Here is a 14443-nt window from a genome sequence, read left to right as displayed (position 1 = left end):
GAGTTCCAGTCCTGACTTCCTTTGGTGATGAACAGCAGCATGGAAGTGTAAGCCGAATAAACCCTTTCCTCCCCAACTTGCTTCTTGGTCATGATGTTGTGCAGGAATAGAAACCCTGACTAAGACACATGGGCCTGTGCCTTCCCACACTGTCAGAATTCATTGAACAACAATACATTTACAAGGTTTAGCAGTTTCGATGCCATAAAAATCTGCCTACCTTGGTAGCCTGGCTGAGGTGAATAGAGATTCTTTATTCCGATCTTAGTGACTAGTATTGTCTCTTACATCACACACTATGTAGTAAATGTCTATCTATACATATGTCTGTGTGTGTGTGAAGTACTGGATGAATGCTTGGTAAAGGGCCACCACAGAGTTCAAATTTTTCAAAGTGGGCTGAGAAAGTCTGTATTGATAGAGTGACAAACCAGACCAGTCTCTGGTAGAGACAGGGACGGAACTGATGGAATTGGGTTTGTGAGGGAAGCCACAGGATTCATCAGGATGGTGAAAGGCACGAGGTCCTCAATGAAGGAGCTAGAGGAAGGACCCAAGTAGCTGAAGGGGTTTGCAGCCTCATAGGAGGAACAACAATATCAACCAACCAGTACCCCCAGAGCTCCCAGGGACTAAAACACCAACCAAAGAGTACATATGGAGGAACCCATGGCTCCAGCCACATATGTAGCAGAGGATGGCCTTGTTGGTCATCAATGGGAGGAGAGGCCCTTGAACCTGTGAAGGTTCTATGCCCCAGTATAGGGGAATGGCAGGGTCAGGAAACGGGAGTGGGTGGGTTGGGGAGCAGGGGGAGGGGAGATGAGATAGGGGTTTTTGGAGGGGCAACCAGGAAAGGGGATAACATTTGAAATGTAAATAAAGAAAATATCTAATAAAAGGAAAAGAAAAAGAAAACAGGAGCTTGAGACACTAAATCTGTTCCAAGCACAAAGGATTGAAGAAGTGGAAAGGCAGGAAGTGCACTGATATGCTGTGTCAATATCGGAGAGACAGAGGAGTCAGGGAGTCCTCGTTTGGAGACACCAGTTATCAGATGTTCAGTCATGATTTTAATGTTGGATAACCACCACTTTACGTGGGAAGGCAAAGGTGTTACTCTTGTTCCTTGGTTTAGTGTGCCTAGTAAATTCTTGCACCTGGATTTCCTGATATGATTTTAATATGTCCACGTGTCCCCACAGTTTCAATTCTATTCCATAAACGTATGGGGTCCCCCCAGAATAAGTCATCTATCAGTCTGTGCTGGAGGATGCTGGACAGATGGTATAGTTTTTGGCTTCACCCAAGAGCTGCAGTCATCCTGGTCCCTTCCCTTAAAATGGAATCAAAAGGTGTCTTGTGAGGTACAGTTTCCAAGGACAGTGCACAACCTAAATATTACACATACGTACAAGATGTAGTAACTTAGAGTAGGGCATAGCCTGATCTCAGCAGTCAGGTATGTTTCTTTATAGTGCTCTCATTTCTGAGAAATATCCAAAGTTCTTTGCAGACCTAAACAAATGTATAGTTTTCCAAGCACCAACGGACAGGATGTGTGGCTCAGTGTGATAGCACTTGCGCGGTAAGTAGCAAGACCCTGGGTTACACCACCAGCACTGCAAAAGTAAATTCATGATGCATGTAATAATGCAAAGGCTCTCTCCTTGACCATGTCTGGCTCCTGCATGCTTTGTTTTTAATTAAACCCTGTCCTTGTGTGTGTCCTCCTGGAAACCCTGGCTTTAGCAAGAATCCACTCAGATCCATTCAGGCAGCATCTCTGACCTACAATTGCTAATTGATACTGGGGAAGTTAAAAAATCCCCTCTTGGGGGTCTAAATCTGGTTTAAACAAGCAAGCCAACAAACAAAGAAACACACAAAAAAACAGATTTTACAAATAGACTGAAAAGAAAGCATAAAAACATTTATTTTATTTTTATTTTATTTTTAGAATTTAAAAGACAATTCCAAGGCAGGCAAGTCCTTGGCAGCTGCTGGGAGAAGAAAATGAGGAAAGAATGAATGAAAGATGCCTTTGAGTTAGGCTGGTGTGGGTAGCCACTTAGCAGTGGGGGAGGGGAGTGAGGAGGTAGAGAAATAGTGAAGTCCAAAGTATTAGGGAAAGCATGCTTAGGAAAGAGATGGAAGAAAAGGAAAAGTTACACTTTCTTGGTGGTTACAAAAACTTACAAAGCTGCATCTAGGTAGATTTACAAAGCTGCATCCCCGAGATTCTGTAAAAGGCTTCACAAAGAACATCAGTTCCAGGAAGAAAAGCACATGATCTCATTAGGGGATAATTATTCCTCCCATCTCTTTAGGATGGCTTCAGGTGAATCTGCTATGGGGGGTGGGGTGGGGTGGGATGGGGGATAATTAACCTACACACTTGGAATGTTAGATCTCCTGATCAGGCCAGAGATTCCATTCTCTTGACCACAAGGAAGCCATTTTTCCTAAATGAGCCTTTACTGCCACAGTAGCATAAATACCCAGAATTCCTCACCCACTGTATCACTGTCTCTCAGATGACTTCTATCACCTTGGCTGAATTTCACAAGATTCCAGTTAGACTGATCTTGCAAGATTTACTTTGCAACCACAGCAATCATAGTGTACCCCCTCCCCCACAACTCCCCTCAACCCTCTCTCTCCCTCTCCCTCTCCCTCTCCCTCTCCCTCTCTCTCTGAGCTGTACTTCCCTGAAATCGGGAGGGGAGACACAGAGGCCTCTGAGAGTGACACAGGCCTTTCTTCTCACCCCCATGTGGGCTTTCACTCAGGAATTACTGTACTGGAAGATCATGATCAAACAACCCTTCCACTGAATCAGTTGGCTTCCAGATTATATCTGGAAAATTCATAGAAAACAGTGAGTGAGTTCCACAAAGCAGTTTAGTATGGATTCAAATGTGGGAGCTTGAGAGAGAGGGACATTAGAATTCTATACTGCAGGAGTGGGGAATCCCAGAAAATGAGTTACCACTGAGACAGTAGACATAGGATGGATGGCCTCTCATAGGACTTAGAATGGAGATTTCAGTGGGGCAGGTGGTCAGTGAAGTTGGCCCATCCAAGATGAGTCCAGGTGTCTCTCACTTTTGTTGACACAGTTTCCATGAATAGATGTTCATTTACGGGAAGAGATAAGAAAGATTTGGAAGCACAACTTCCTTATGGCATTCCTGACCTTCAGTAAGAACAAAAACTACTGATGGACTGAGGACATTCTCAGAACTGCCGTTTGTAGAATGGCCTCCCTGCCCTATAATTGCCTGACCCCTTTCCGCATTCTGTTCTCATGACCCCAGGGCACCCAAGCCTTGTGTCCAGAGTCACACAGAGCTAAGACCAATTTCTGCATCATTGTTTTTAACAAGCATCAGGATACAGTTTGGGTTTTTTGTTGTTGTTGTTTATTTGTTTTGGGGGTTTTTTTTTGCCATTAAAAAAAAAAAAGCTTTAGACAAAGTTAATGTAGGAGCCTATTTGAAAGTTGGTGAGGATTCACAAATCAGTGCAGCCCTGAGAACTGGAGATTCAGAAATCTCCACGTTAGCACTGTGAGCAAGGGGTTTTTACAGCCTCACTTGGGAAGGAAGGTAGATGGTACTTGATTGGTTGGTAGCTAAGCTTTGGCCATGTGTGGGTGCGAGCAGGTGGAAACTCTTTAGGCAGTTCTTCACACTATGCGTCTTGGCATTTCTCACTCAACTCAAGTTGACAATCAAGGTTGGTAATCACAGACAGGAAGCTAACTGAATGCAAAAATAACCCTCATGGTTTTGCAGAGCATGTGATTGCTGGCATGGAGTGAAGCAATAATTAAATGAGTGATGTAGGGAGACAGGTCTTGACAACACTTTCCCGCAAAACAAACCCTTGAGATTATTTCATGAATCTTCACGTATGAAGAATAAATTGTCCTAAGTGTGTGATATAATTTCTTAGGGGGCACACCTAGGCATGGGCCTGCCAAAGATATCATCCTTGATCACTTTTTATCCTATCAAAAGGAGAAAGTACAGAATAATTGACTCCGGAAAAGACTGTCTCAACTACATAGATTTATGTGATTCTCATAACTTTTCAGGGTGAGAAGAAAAACGAAGGCACCAAGGATAACTACTTAGAATAGGATGGCACTGGAGCAAAACATCCTGAGGCTTGATAATTCAAATACTAATGATCTAAAATTACATGTGGCAATTATTCTTTGTTAGCGTTACAAAGAAAAAGGACCATGTAAATATTAACACCAACGATTTCACAGAAAGAGTTCCTATGGTTATGAGGAAAAAGAAAAAAAAAAAAAAAAAGAAAAAGACGATTGTTTCATGCTCTGAAAACTTTTCACCTCAGGGAATTTGTAACCAACTAGGCAAATTGGAATCTCTTATTTAAGGAGCACCTGGCTATTGTTTTGCCTTGCCTTGTCTTCTTTGAGAGTCCTGGGCATACATTTTGTTGCTTGATTGATAAAGGAAAAGCTTTGTGTCTGCTTCTAAAGCTGTAGCCAGAGTAAAAGATGAGAGTCTCAAGTAATCTCTCTTTTATCTGTGGACAGTGTTCATGATTGCCTAGAATGGGAAATCTCAAGATATCAGATATTTGAAACTAACGGGAGTTGACAAAGAAGAGGCAATGAGAGGCCACTCTGACTTATCTCTCTTCTACTGAGGCAAGCCATAAGACCTTCCTGTTAGAGCTGCCCTCTATTTAAGCAGGAGAATGGAAGGACTGTGTATCATGTCTGAAGCTAGAAGGATGCTGGGGATGTGGGAACTTAGAGGATAGGACTTGCTAAGTTTCCTCTAGTTGTTACCATTAACTCATCTTTTTTGCCTATCACAATTTCCTATGACTTTCTGTTCTTTGTCAAACTTGGCATACATATGAGCATGTGCATGTGTAATCCTTGCACTGGGAAGATTGGGCCAGGAAAATAGAAAGTTCAGGGGCATCCTGGGTTATCCAATGAGACCCTGATGCAAAAGTTCCTGCTTAATCATTTCTTTGATTCATCATTTCTATTTGAAGACTCCTGTCTCACATAAAACATACTGGTATTAGTCTGACTAGTACCAAGTTAGTATGCTTTTCATTATTCTCCACAGTCCTGTTTCTCTTGTGTTCATCTTTATTATTTTATTATTATTATTGTTATTATTATTATTAGTTTTAGTTTTTACAAGACAGGGTTTCTCTGTGTAGCCCTGGCTGTCCTGGAACTCACTTTGTAGACCAGGCTGGCCTCGAACTCAGAAATCCACCTGCCTCTGCTTCCCAAGTGCTGGGATTAAAGGCGTGCACCACCACCGCCCAGCTCATCTTTATTTTGTTTGTCTAATTGTTAGGCTTCTATCCAGAGAACCTACAGTGGGAGGAGTAAAAGTGTCTTTCACCCACACTGTCAACACTCGTCAGTGATGTGTCTTTTTCTGGGAAGAAAAGGATGTCAGGTCATGAGCAAGTGGTGCTTGTTATGGTGTGTCTTCCGTCTCCTTCACAGTTGGTATTGTTTGTTCTGATGTGCTAGGCTGTGTTTTCTTTGGGTTTTGAAGTGCTCGAATGGAATCCAGGGCCTGCAGCCAGCTCTCCTTTTATGTATTTAGCCTTTACAAAGCACACTCGTGTTAAGTATGCAACTCTTCACCAAGATTGCCCCTGGACTTGTGTCCAGGGAAAGTGTTGAAGGGTGCATGACAGACAAGAATCCACAAAACGTTAGAAGAGAATAGAATAGTTTGGAGGTTTGTTGAGCTATGACAATGCTGGGTTGTTTTTTTTTTTTTTTCTCACTCTTTTTAATAAGAGATTCACTTTATCTCAGGAGCTGAGTTGAAATGAAATATAACACATCCAATCAAAAAACGTCCCTAGGGATTCATCTAACCTCCTGGGTAAAGATGTGCTTTAGATGAAACACTTGTGAATTTAGGCGAGCCTCCAGCCAGTATTGGTTATATCACTCTTAGTCAGTTTATGCTGTCGCATCAGAATCCCACAGACTGGATGGCTGACAAACAATAGAGGTCCAGAGGCTGGGACATCCAGGATGGAAGATAGATTAGATGTGGGGTGAGAGCCTGCCTTCTCCTAAGTATTCATCTTCTCTCTGACTCCTCATTCCAATGTGAGCACAGTGGTCAGGGAGGTCCTTCTATAAGGATATGGGCGACTCATGACTAATACCATCCCATTGGAGCTGGGGCATCTATATGTGGGTTTGGGGGGCATTAACACTCTCTGGCATAGTCCCACTGATTCAAATAGATCACAAAAAAACTATAGGGAAAGATTTTGATGTCCTAACACTCTGGGTTCCAACATACATTGATGTTTATGTGGTGACAATGAGAAAAGTGCAGAAGAAACAATGACATTCCTAATTGCATGCCAGATTCAAAAACTGAAATCTATGCAAGGGACCCACAAGGCTGAATCTGTATTCACCCTGGCCCAGATTGGAGATCCCTTGTATGGACTGTGCAAAAGAAGGCTACAGATTTGTAGTATCACAAAATAAAAAGAAGGGGTGGGGCATAGCTCCATTCGTACACTTCTAGCTTCATGTTTGGGAAGCGCTGAGACAGACACCCAGCAGCACATCAAAGGCTCATGGAGGGGTGGACGTGTCATTTTAAATATATCTTAATTTTAAAGATTTTGTCTTTTAAAAAGAAGAAGAAAAGGAAGAGGAAAAGGAAACAATAGAAGGAAAGGGGGAAGGACATGAGAAGAGAAAGATACACTGACTAGACAAAGATATCAGCTCTAAAGTAGGACACCAAAGGTAAAGCAAGAAAGCAGAGAACCTAATGTTTGGAGATGAGCACCACCATTCAAGTGACAAAAACACCAAAGCAAAGCTTGGTTCTGTACCAGAGGCATCACTGTGGTCACATTGAAGCCATAGAACACAGAAAAAGTGCAGGGCAGATAACAGCACAAGACAGTGTAAGGAAAAGGAACAGCCCTTCAAGTCAGAGATAGACAGATAGACAGACAGACAGACAGATAGACAGGCAGACAGATAGATGATAGATGATAGAGATAGATAGATGATAGATAGGTAGATAGGTAGATAGATAGATAGATAGATAAACAAGCAGACAGATAGATCTATCTCAAATTAATTCTACACAAGAATCAGTTTTCAGGAGGTTTTTACATTGAAATATCATTTATAGTAGAATAAATCAATGGTACACACATTCCAAAACCATCAGTATGTGCCTTAAATTGTGGCTAGTACCAAACTCTATATGTCATGTCTACCCTATGGACTCTTGTCTACAGCAAAGTATAATTCTAAAATTAGATATAATAGCCAGGCACCTTTAATCCTAGTACTCAGATACAGAGGCAGGCAGTTCTCTGAGTTTGAGGCCAGCCTGGTCTACAGGGTGAATTCTAAGATGTAGCCAGGGGTACACAGAGAAACCCTCTCTTGGAAAACAAAACAAACCAAAAACATTAGACATGGCAAGACATTGATATTTACAGCTGATAATAAAATAATTATCATATACTAGAATCTAAGTTATGTGGTCTCTCTAACTGCCATAGGACAGGTAGGCTATACATCACAGTCATGCAAAACCAAAGGATGATTCACATCCTGGGCATAACTGAGCAGGATGGTACAAGATTTCATCATGCTAATCAGAATGGTTCAAAATTTAAAACTCCATAAATTACTTCTGAAAATAGTCATTAATATTTTCAAAGCATGGTTGACCCTGGAATAGCTAAAACTGTACACAAGAAGCAGGAAGGGTGCTCACACTTTTAGCTTTCCATGGACTTAAATAGCAAACATTTATTTTCACATAGATCTACAAGTCAGAAATCCAGCACAGGATAGCCTCAGAGTTGTTTTTAAATGAAACATCTCTTTATAGTCAGTGGATAGTTGCCTCCCAGTTGGGTCCTCCTGTGTTCCCTCCTTGGTATAAGCAGGGGCTGTATCTTCTCCTTTCCCATCTCAAATCCATTCCTATTGGATGAGGAGAGTCCCATCTCATGATATCATTTACGTCTACAGTCACACTCAGTGATAGGGCTTCAGCAATATATTTTGTGAGGATACAATTCAGTCCAAAATAGGCAACTAAGGTGTCCGGACCTACATGAGAGAACCTAAAGGCAGCAGGGGTGGGGCTTGTAGTTCTACTTCATTCCTCTCTGAGAGCAGAAAGGTGGTTGTCCATCTCCACAGTTTTTGCATGACCTATGAATAAGAAATTCTTGAGCAGACATGATGGATCATACCCCCTAATCTCAGAACCTGTGTATCTTCAGACAGGAGATCTCTGAGACTGGGAACAACATGACCTACAGGACAAGAACTGCCTCCAATGAAAAATAGGAAGGAAACTTTGTTGCAACAAAAGAAGACCAATCGTCTTTCTTCTGCTTTCCAGTGAATAGTTTTGCGGGTCATCTTTGCACAGGAGCCATGCTAATCTTCTCCGTATCGTTCCAATTTTAGTATATGTGCTGCCGAAGGGAGCACCAGTAAATAGTTTCCATTCATGCTATAGTCCAGTAGCTATGTAAGCGAAATATATTCATTACATATGCTTGTACTTTCAAATTTTCCAACGATAATAATTTCTGGGATAAAGTTTCAAGTACTTTGAAGGGGTTCTCTCTGTCTCTCTTTGGTCTGTTTGCGGGGGCATGTATACAAATACATCTGAGGGTACACAATGTCTGTCCATGTGCATACAGAGGATGGAGGAGGATATCGGGTGTTCTGTCATACAACTCCTTGCATTGCTCCCTTGAGTCTGGGTCTCTCCCTGAACTTGGAGTTAATCTGGCAACCACCAAGCCCCAGAAATCCTCCTGTCTCTGCTCCATCATAGCTCAGAAGTTACAGACACATGTAGGTATTAAGTTTTATCAACTGGGTGCTGGGAAGTTAAACTCAGGTACTTATGTTTGTGCATCAGTTGGTCTTACTCACTGAAGCAGTATATGAGGTCTGACCTTCATAAACCTAGCTGTTTTTAAGAAAGTCACATTGCTTCAGACTTAGGCTATTTTGCTGCATACTCTAATTCTTCAGAAGACATGGGGTGGAGATATGAATGGTGTATACTGCATTGTAGTAGAAGCACAAAATATTGTGATGTTTTGTGTGATTTTACCCCGCCCCCCCCAAAAAAAAACTTGGTGAATTTTTCTCTAAGAACAAGTCAAAGACTGCAGATAAATCCATTTGAATGTATACCAATAGCTTGAGTTATGTGGGGCTCAAAATTCTGTCCAGCCCCATAATTAATGGATATTTACTTAACATTCTTGAGTTTTCCTCTTTTAACAGCTGGTTATCATTTGTGGACAGAACATCCTCTAGTTGGGCTAGAGGTACATAAACTAATTCCAAGTTAAACAAAAACTCTCCTAGAGCAGACACAAATCTCAGCAGTGAAGGTAGGCTTCTTCACTTTGACAGGATACTGAGTAGAAAAATTTTAGACCTCTAAAGACCATGATTCAACAGCAACTGTCCTTAGGATTGTTACCCATCACAAAAGCCAATATTTCACTAGAAAGTGTCCCACTGACAAAACAAGCCAGAGGTCCCCTTGATGGAAACTTCTCCTCCCCCCCCCATTGTGCATGAAAGGGAATGAGCAATTTTAAGGAAGTTTGGGATGCTGTTGAGAACCAAAATGAGGACGGTCTGATTGGTCAAGGAAAATCTATACATCTCCATAGGAGTATCTGCCTGAAATATGCTTTAAGATTGACTAGGGGAAAGCCAGAGTATTGCCACTGATGATAGGAGAATTTGACCTGCCATGAGTGACCTCAAAGTAGATTCTCAACCTGGTTCTTGTGCAATGCAAACGAAGAAACCACGGTGCATCAGAATGGTAGAAGCATCACTTAGCTGCAGGCCAGTGCTTGTCCACTTTGAATGACCAGTAAGCCTGTTGCCTGCCTGTATCTATAATGCTAGCTCTGCCCTGTTAGCCATTTTCTGACTTCTTTTGATCTACAGACCTCTCCACAAGCCCAAGTCCATCCATAAGACCATACCTATAAAATGGCACCTTGGTTTTTATTTCTAAAAAAATCAGCTGTCTTGAGTAATGTAGATGTGATACTCAACACAACCCTTCTCTAATCTTGATGTCCAGGCATTGTAGCCTCAGCAGTAACCATGAGACTCCACGCCAGACTCACTCGAAAGGTCTTGGGGATGACTAGAGATCGTGATACAATCAAGAGAAGTCCAATGAGGACAGAGCCCACTTTTAGCTTTGTTTGTTTGGGCACTGAAAGCTGGTCTGCTTCTGAGATGGCTCTCTTAAAGACTGCATGGGGGAAAGCCAAGTGTTTTTGGGCACTACTTTGCAAGTCGGCAGCTGCTCTGCACTCTCAGTCAATCCCAATTTGCCACTTGGCTGGTAGCTGATGAACTGCTTATATGAGTCTTTGATAGCACCAGAGTGTATTCGCTAATTCACCCCTTGGCTTGTCAAGCTCTGGGCACATATCTCAGGCCCCAGAAGGTTGGCATGCCTGCAAAAATGCTTGTTATAAGAAAAAAAGAGTATTTGGTTGGAAGTCCAGAGTCCAGTTTCAGGTCAGAAATGTCCCTAATTACAGATATCATGTGGATGAACCCCATAAATCTTCTAGGCTTTAGAGTTTTATGTTTTCTTTTTGCCAACACTTTATTATATACATTTTAAATATATGTGAAATTAGTTACAAAGAAAAAAAGAAAAACTTAAAATCATAATCTCATTATGTTTTGAATTAAGATGTAATTACGTTGCTTTCCCATTTGCCTTTAGTTTTAACAAGGATCAAGTTAAAATGAATTTTCATTCATTATATTTGACCTTGTCTTCTATATTTGCTTCTTCCAAATTGAAATGGAAGGAGAGCAGCTTGGCTTGCTCTCTTTGAACTCAGAAAATAGATGAAAGTTACGTGAGTTCTTACCCAGACTAGAGTAAAATCTGTAGGATAAAGTTGGCTTGACTTTACGTATATTCCTAGAAATAACCACAATACTGCACCAGCATTGACTTGGGTAGTATAATTTTTTCATTCCATTCTTGGTGCCTTATCTGGGGTGAGTCAATGTTTGTTCCTATCTCTGCCAACCATATTCCACAGCACAATCCTTCCCCATCCCATCCCCCGCCCCAAACAAGGTCTAGCAGAACACAGAAGGGTTAAAGTTACAATGAGGGATGAAATACAATCCTGGAGCTGATCTTAGCGTAGACATGTTTGACCATCTTGTATGGGACAGTATGCTTCCTGCTGAAATGGCATTTGTATGCTCTATATGAAGGATGAGAAGACATATAACCATATCAGTGCAAGCTTGCCCCTTTCACAAGCCAATGGTACCAAGGAGGCAAAGGCCATGGTGTTAGTCAGGAGCCTGGAGTAAAACAAGAAGATAGCTTCATTGGCAAGCACAAAAGACTATAGAAAAGACTTGCTCCCTTGATCCTAAGCCAGGCTGAGCATCACAAGCTAGTGCCAGAGAGACAAAGGTTGGGGAGATGAGCAATAGCTCTGTAGCAGCTGCAGTTTGGGATGGGGGAACTGGATATGGAAAAAATATCTATGGATTATGGAGGGCTAAGTGAGAAAGTATGCCCCAAGCATGAGATTGTGTCAAATATTGCAATATTGCTCTTTGACAAAATAATTGATACCAGTGATTATATATATATATATATATATATATATATATATATATATATATATATTTTACTCATGCTATATTGGGCCCTGTTGACACTTCTATTTTTAAGTATTGCCTTAAGTACCCAAGATCCAACTGTCTTGGTCCTTCAATGATCCTTGCAATGAGCCTTCAAAGATCATGCCCCGTAAAAGCTTTCATTGATAATGCAGACTTCTTCAGTGGCTTATAATGGGTAAACCATGTAGAATTGTAAAATTATCCATGTAAAATTAGTGGCTTAAAGGTTTTGAAAGAGGGTACTTTGCATGAATTGAAAGGGGCAGTCCCCAAAGCCGTGTGGTTGTTGAAGAAAATCCCCAATGCCACAGGTGGGTCAGCTCCCTATGAAGTGGTAGTCGGAGAGGCCCAAAACACCATAAGGAATTTCTCTCTGTGTTTCCTGACTGCATGCAATATGATGAGCTGTGTCAAGCTTGTGCCAAAAGGACTTCCTGTCATGAAGTCCTGAACCCTGGAACTGTCAGCGGAAATAAAGCCTTCCTTCTGTAAGTTGACTATGTCAGGCCCTTGTCACAATAGTGAGACAACTAATATAAGCTCTTAAAAATAAAACAAAAGACACAGTTTGATGACAAGCAGGGGTTAGGAACTGGCTACAGTGCATTCAAGGCCTACTTGTGGACACCAGAGAACGTGGCCATTTTCTGTAGTTGGAATAGTAACACTAAAACATAGATTTGGTTAGAACAGAAAAGTTTGGAAATGTGAATCAGTTGGGTGAGTGTTTCCCTAGTATGATCAAGGTCCTGGGTTTGAACCCTGGCAGCACACAAAGCAGGTGTGGTAGAGTAGCCTGCAATTGCAGCACTCTGGAGGTAGAAGTGGTAAGATCAAGAATTCAAGCCATACAGTTCCTCTGAGGCCATCCCTAAGCTACACAAGACCTTGTATTTAAAAACAAAAATCATTATTGATTTCTTATCAATTACCAGCTAGTCCTTATACATCATCTGAAGTGCTTTGGCAGAACACTCCTATTTTGGGTTCTAGTGGCTAGTGGCAGTGTATAAACAAATGCTTAAAGTGAGAGACATTTATTTTCTTACAATTCTGGAAGCCAGAAATCCAAAATCCAGAAATTAATAGAGGACCTGAGGGAATTCTGCCTCTTGCCTCTTCCATTTTCTTCTAGTGACAATTGGCTTGTAACTTAATCTCTTTGTCTCTGCCTATGTTTTCACAATTCTTTCTCTGTTCTGTCTTTTTTATGTATCTCTGAGGAATAAAGGCCCAGAGACCTGTCTTTGGCATCTAGGGCCTTTATAGTATACTATATAGTATTGAGAACAAACTTATCCTTTCATGAACTTTAAGTGTGTTTCCAATGGTCTTTTTGTTGTTGTTGTTGTTCTAACAAAAGTAACACTAACATGCTCTGGGTACTGGGAGAGGGACACATTTGGAGGGTGGGGGGTAGAAGGTTGAGTCATCACTCAACATAGCACATTGCCACATGGAATTGTAAGTCAAGAAGAAAATAAAGTATGGGAGGGAGAATCTATGTTCTCTGTAGTTGACTTCTAGATGAATAAAAAGTAAAAAAAAAAAATTAATACAAAAATCATAGTAAGCAAAAGAGAAGAAAACTTAACCACTGTCAAAAAGGCAAAACAAGGTTGGGGATGTAGCTGGGTTGGTTAGACTGTTTGCCTACCACCACTGCATTACCAGGGTAAAGTGATAGATGCTTGTAATCCCAGCCCTCAGGAGGAAGAGAAAGGAGTAACAGGTGTTTAAGACCCTAGAGAGTTTTCCTGTGTTTAAACCCAGAAGACAGAACAAAGACAGCATCTTTTGTCTCTGGAGTATTAAGGATGAAAGTGAGACTTTCTTTGGTGGTTCATTTATTTTTTATTTCATATTTTAATTTATTATTAATGATTTGGTATGTTTCATTATTTACCTTTATCTATTATTTATTTGTTGGTAATTTTTAAAAAGTTAAATACAGAAAAACTTGAAGTCATTAGGATGTTGAAATTGTGTCATTGATCAAAACTGTATTGGATCTAAAGGGTTAATGATGAATGTACCTTAAAGAAAAAAATTTTTTTGAGACATTCTTAAGATCAGATAGAAAATGTCCCTAAATGGAACATCTTGGGCCATCAACATGGCTCAGTGGGAAAGATACCACCAAGCCTGACCACGTGAGTTCAATCCCTGAATCCAAGCGGAATAGAAGACCAAAGTCGAGAATAGGGTGGATGGATCAAGGTCTACCTGTAAGAACAGGGAAGTGAGATCCAGGGGTACCCTGGAGGCCTGCAGAAACCACATGGCTGAAGAAGAGAACCAACTTCAAAAGTTGTGCTCTGAACTCTGTACACACTGTGACATGCATGTGCCCACACATGTATGCAACACCCCCGCCTCACCCCTACAAATTAAATAAATGTAAAAATAAATACAGAAAAAAACTTTTGTATTAAAATTTTATGGGACATTTTTATTCGAAGTGATTCTGGATAAACAAGGTGTGACTGAACTTGGTGACTGTATTAGTCAGGGTTCTCTAGAGTCACAGAACTTATGGATAGTCTCTATATAGTAAAAGAATTTATTGATGACTTACAGTCGGCAGCCCAATTCCCAACAATGGTTCAGTCGCAGCTGTGAATGGAAGTTCAAGGATCTAGCAGTTACTCAGTCTCACACGGCCAGCAGGCGAAGGAG

At 41.1% G+C, this 14443-nt stretch overlaps 1 pseudogene; it reads right to left on the bottom strand.

The window, feature by feature from the left end:
• Nucleotides 1-8445: 8445 nt before the first annotated feature.
• LOC115029940 lies at nucleotides 8446-8530 on the bottom strand (annotated as a pseudogene).
• Between the last annotated feature and the right edge of the window lie 5913 nt (nucleotides 8531-14443).

Source organism: Mus caroli, chromosome 18, assembly GCF_900094665.2.
Source record: "Mus caroli chromosome 18, CAROLI_EIJ_v1.1, whole genome shotgun sequence".
NCBI lineage: Eukaryota > Metazoa > Chordata > Mammalia > Rodentia > Muridae > Mus > Mus caroli.
The sequence above is the reverse complement of the archived record's forward strand: the minus strand, read 5'-3'. Positions and strand labels throughout refer to the sequence as shown.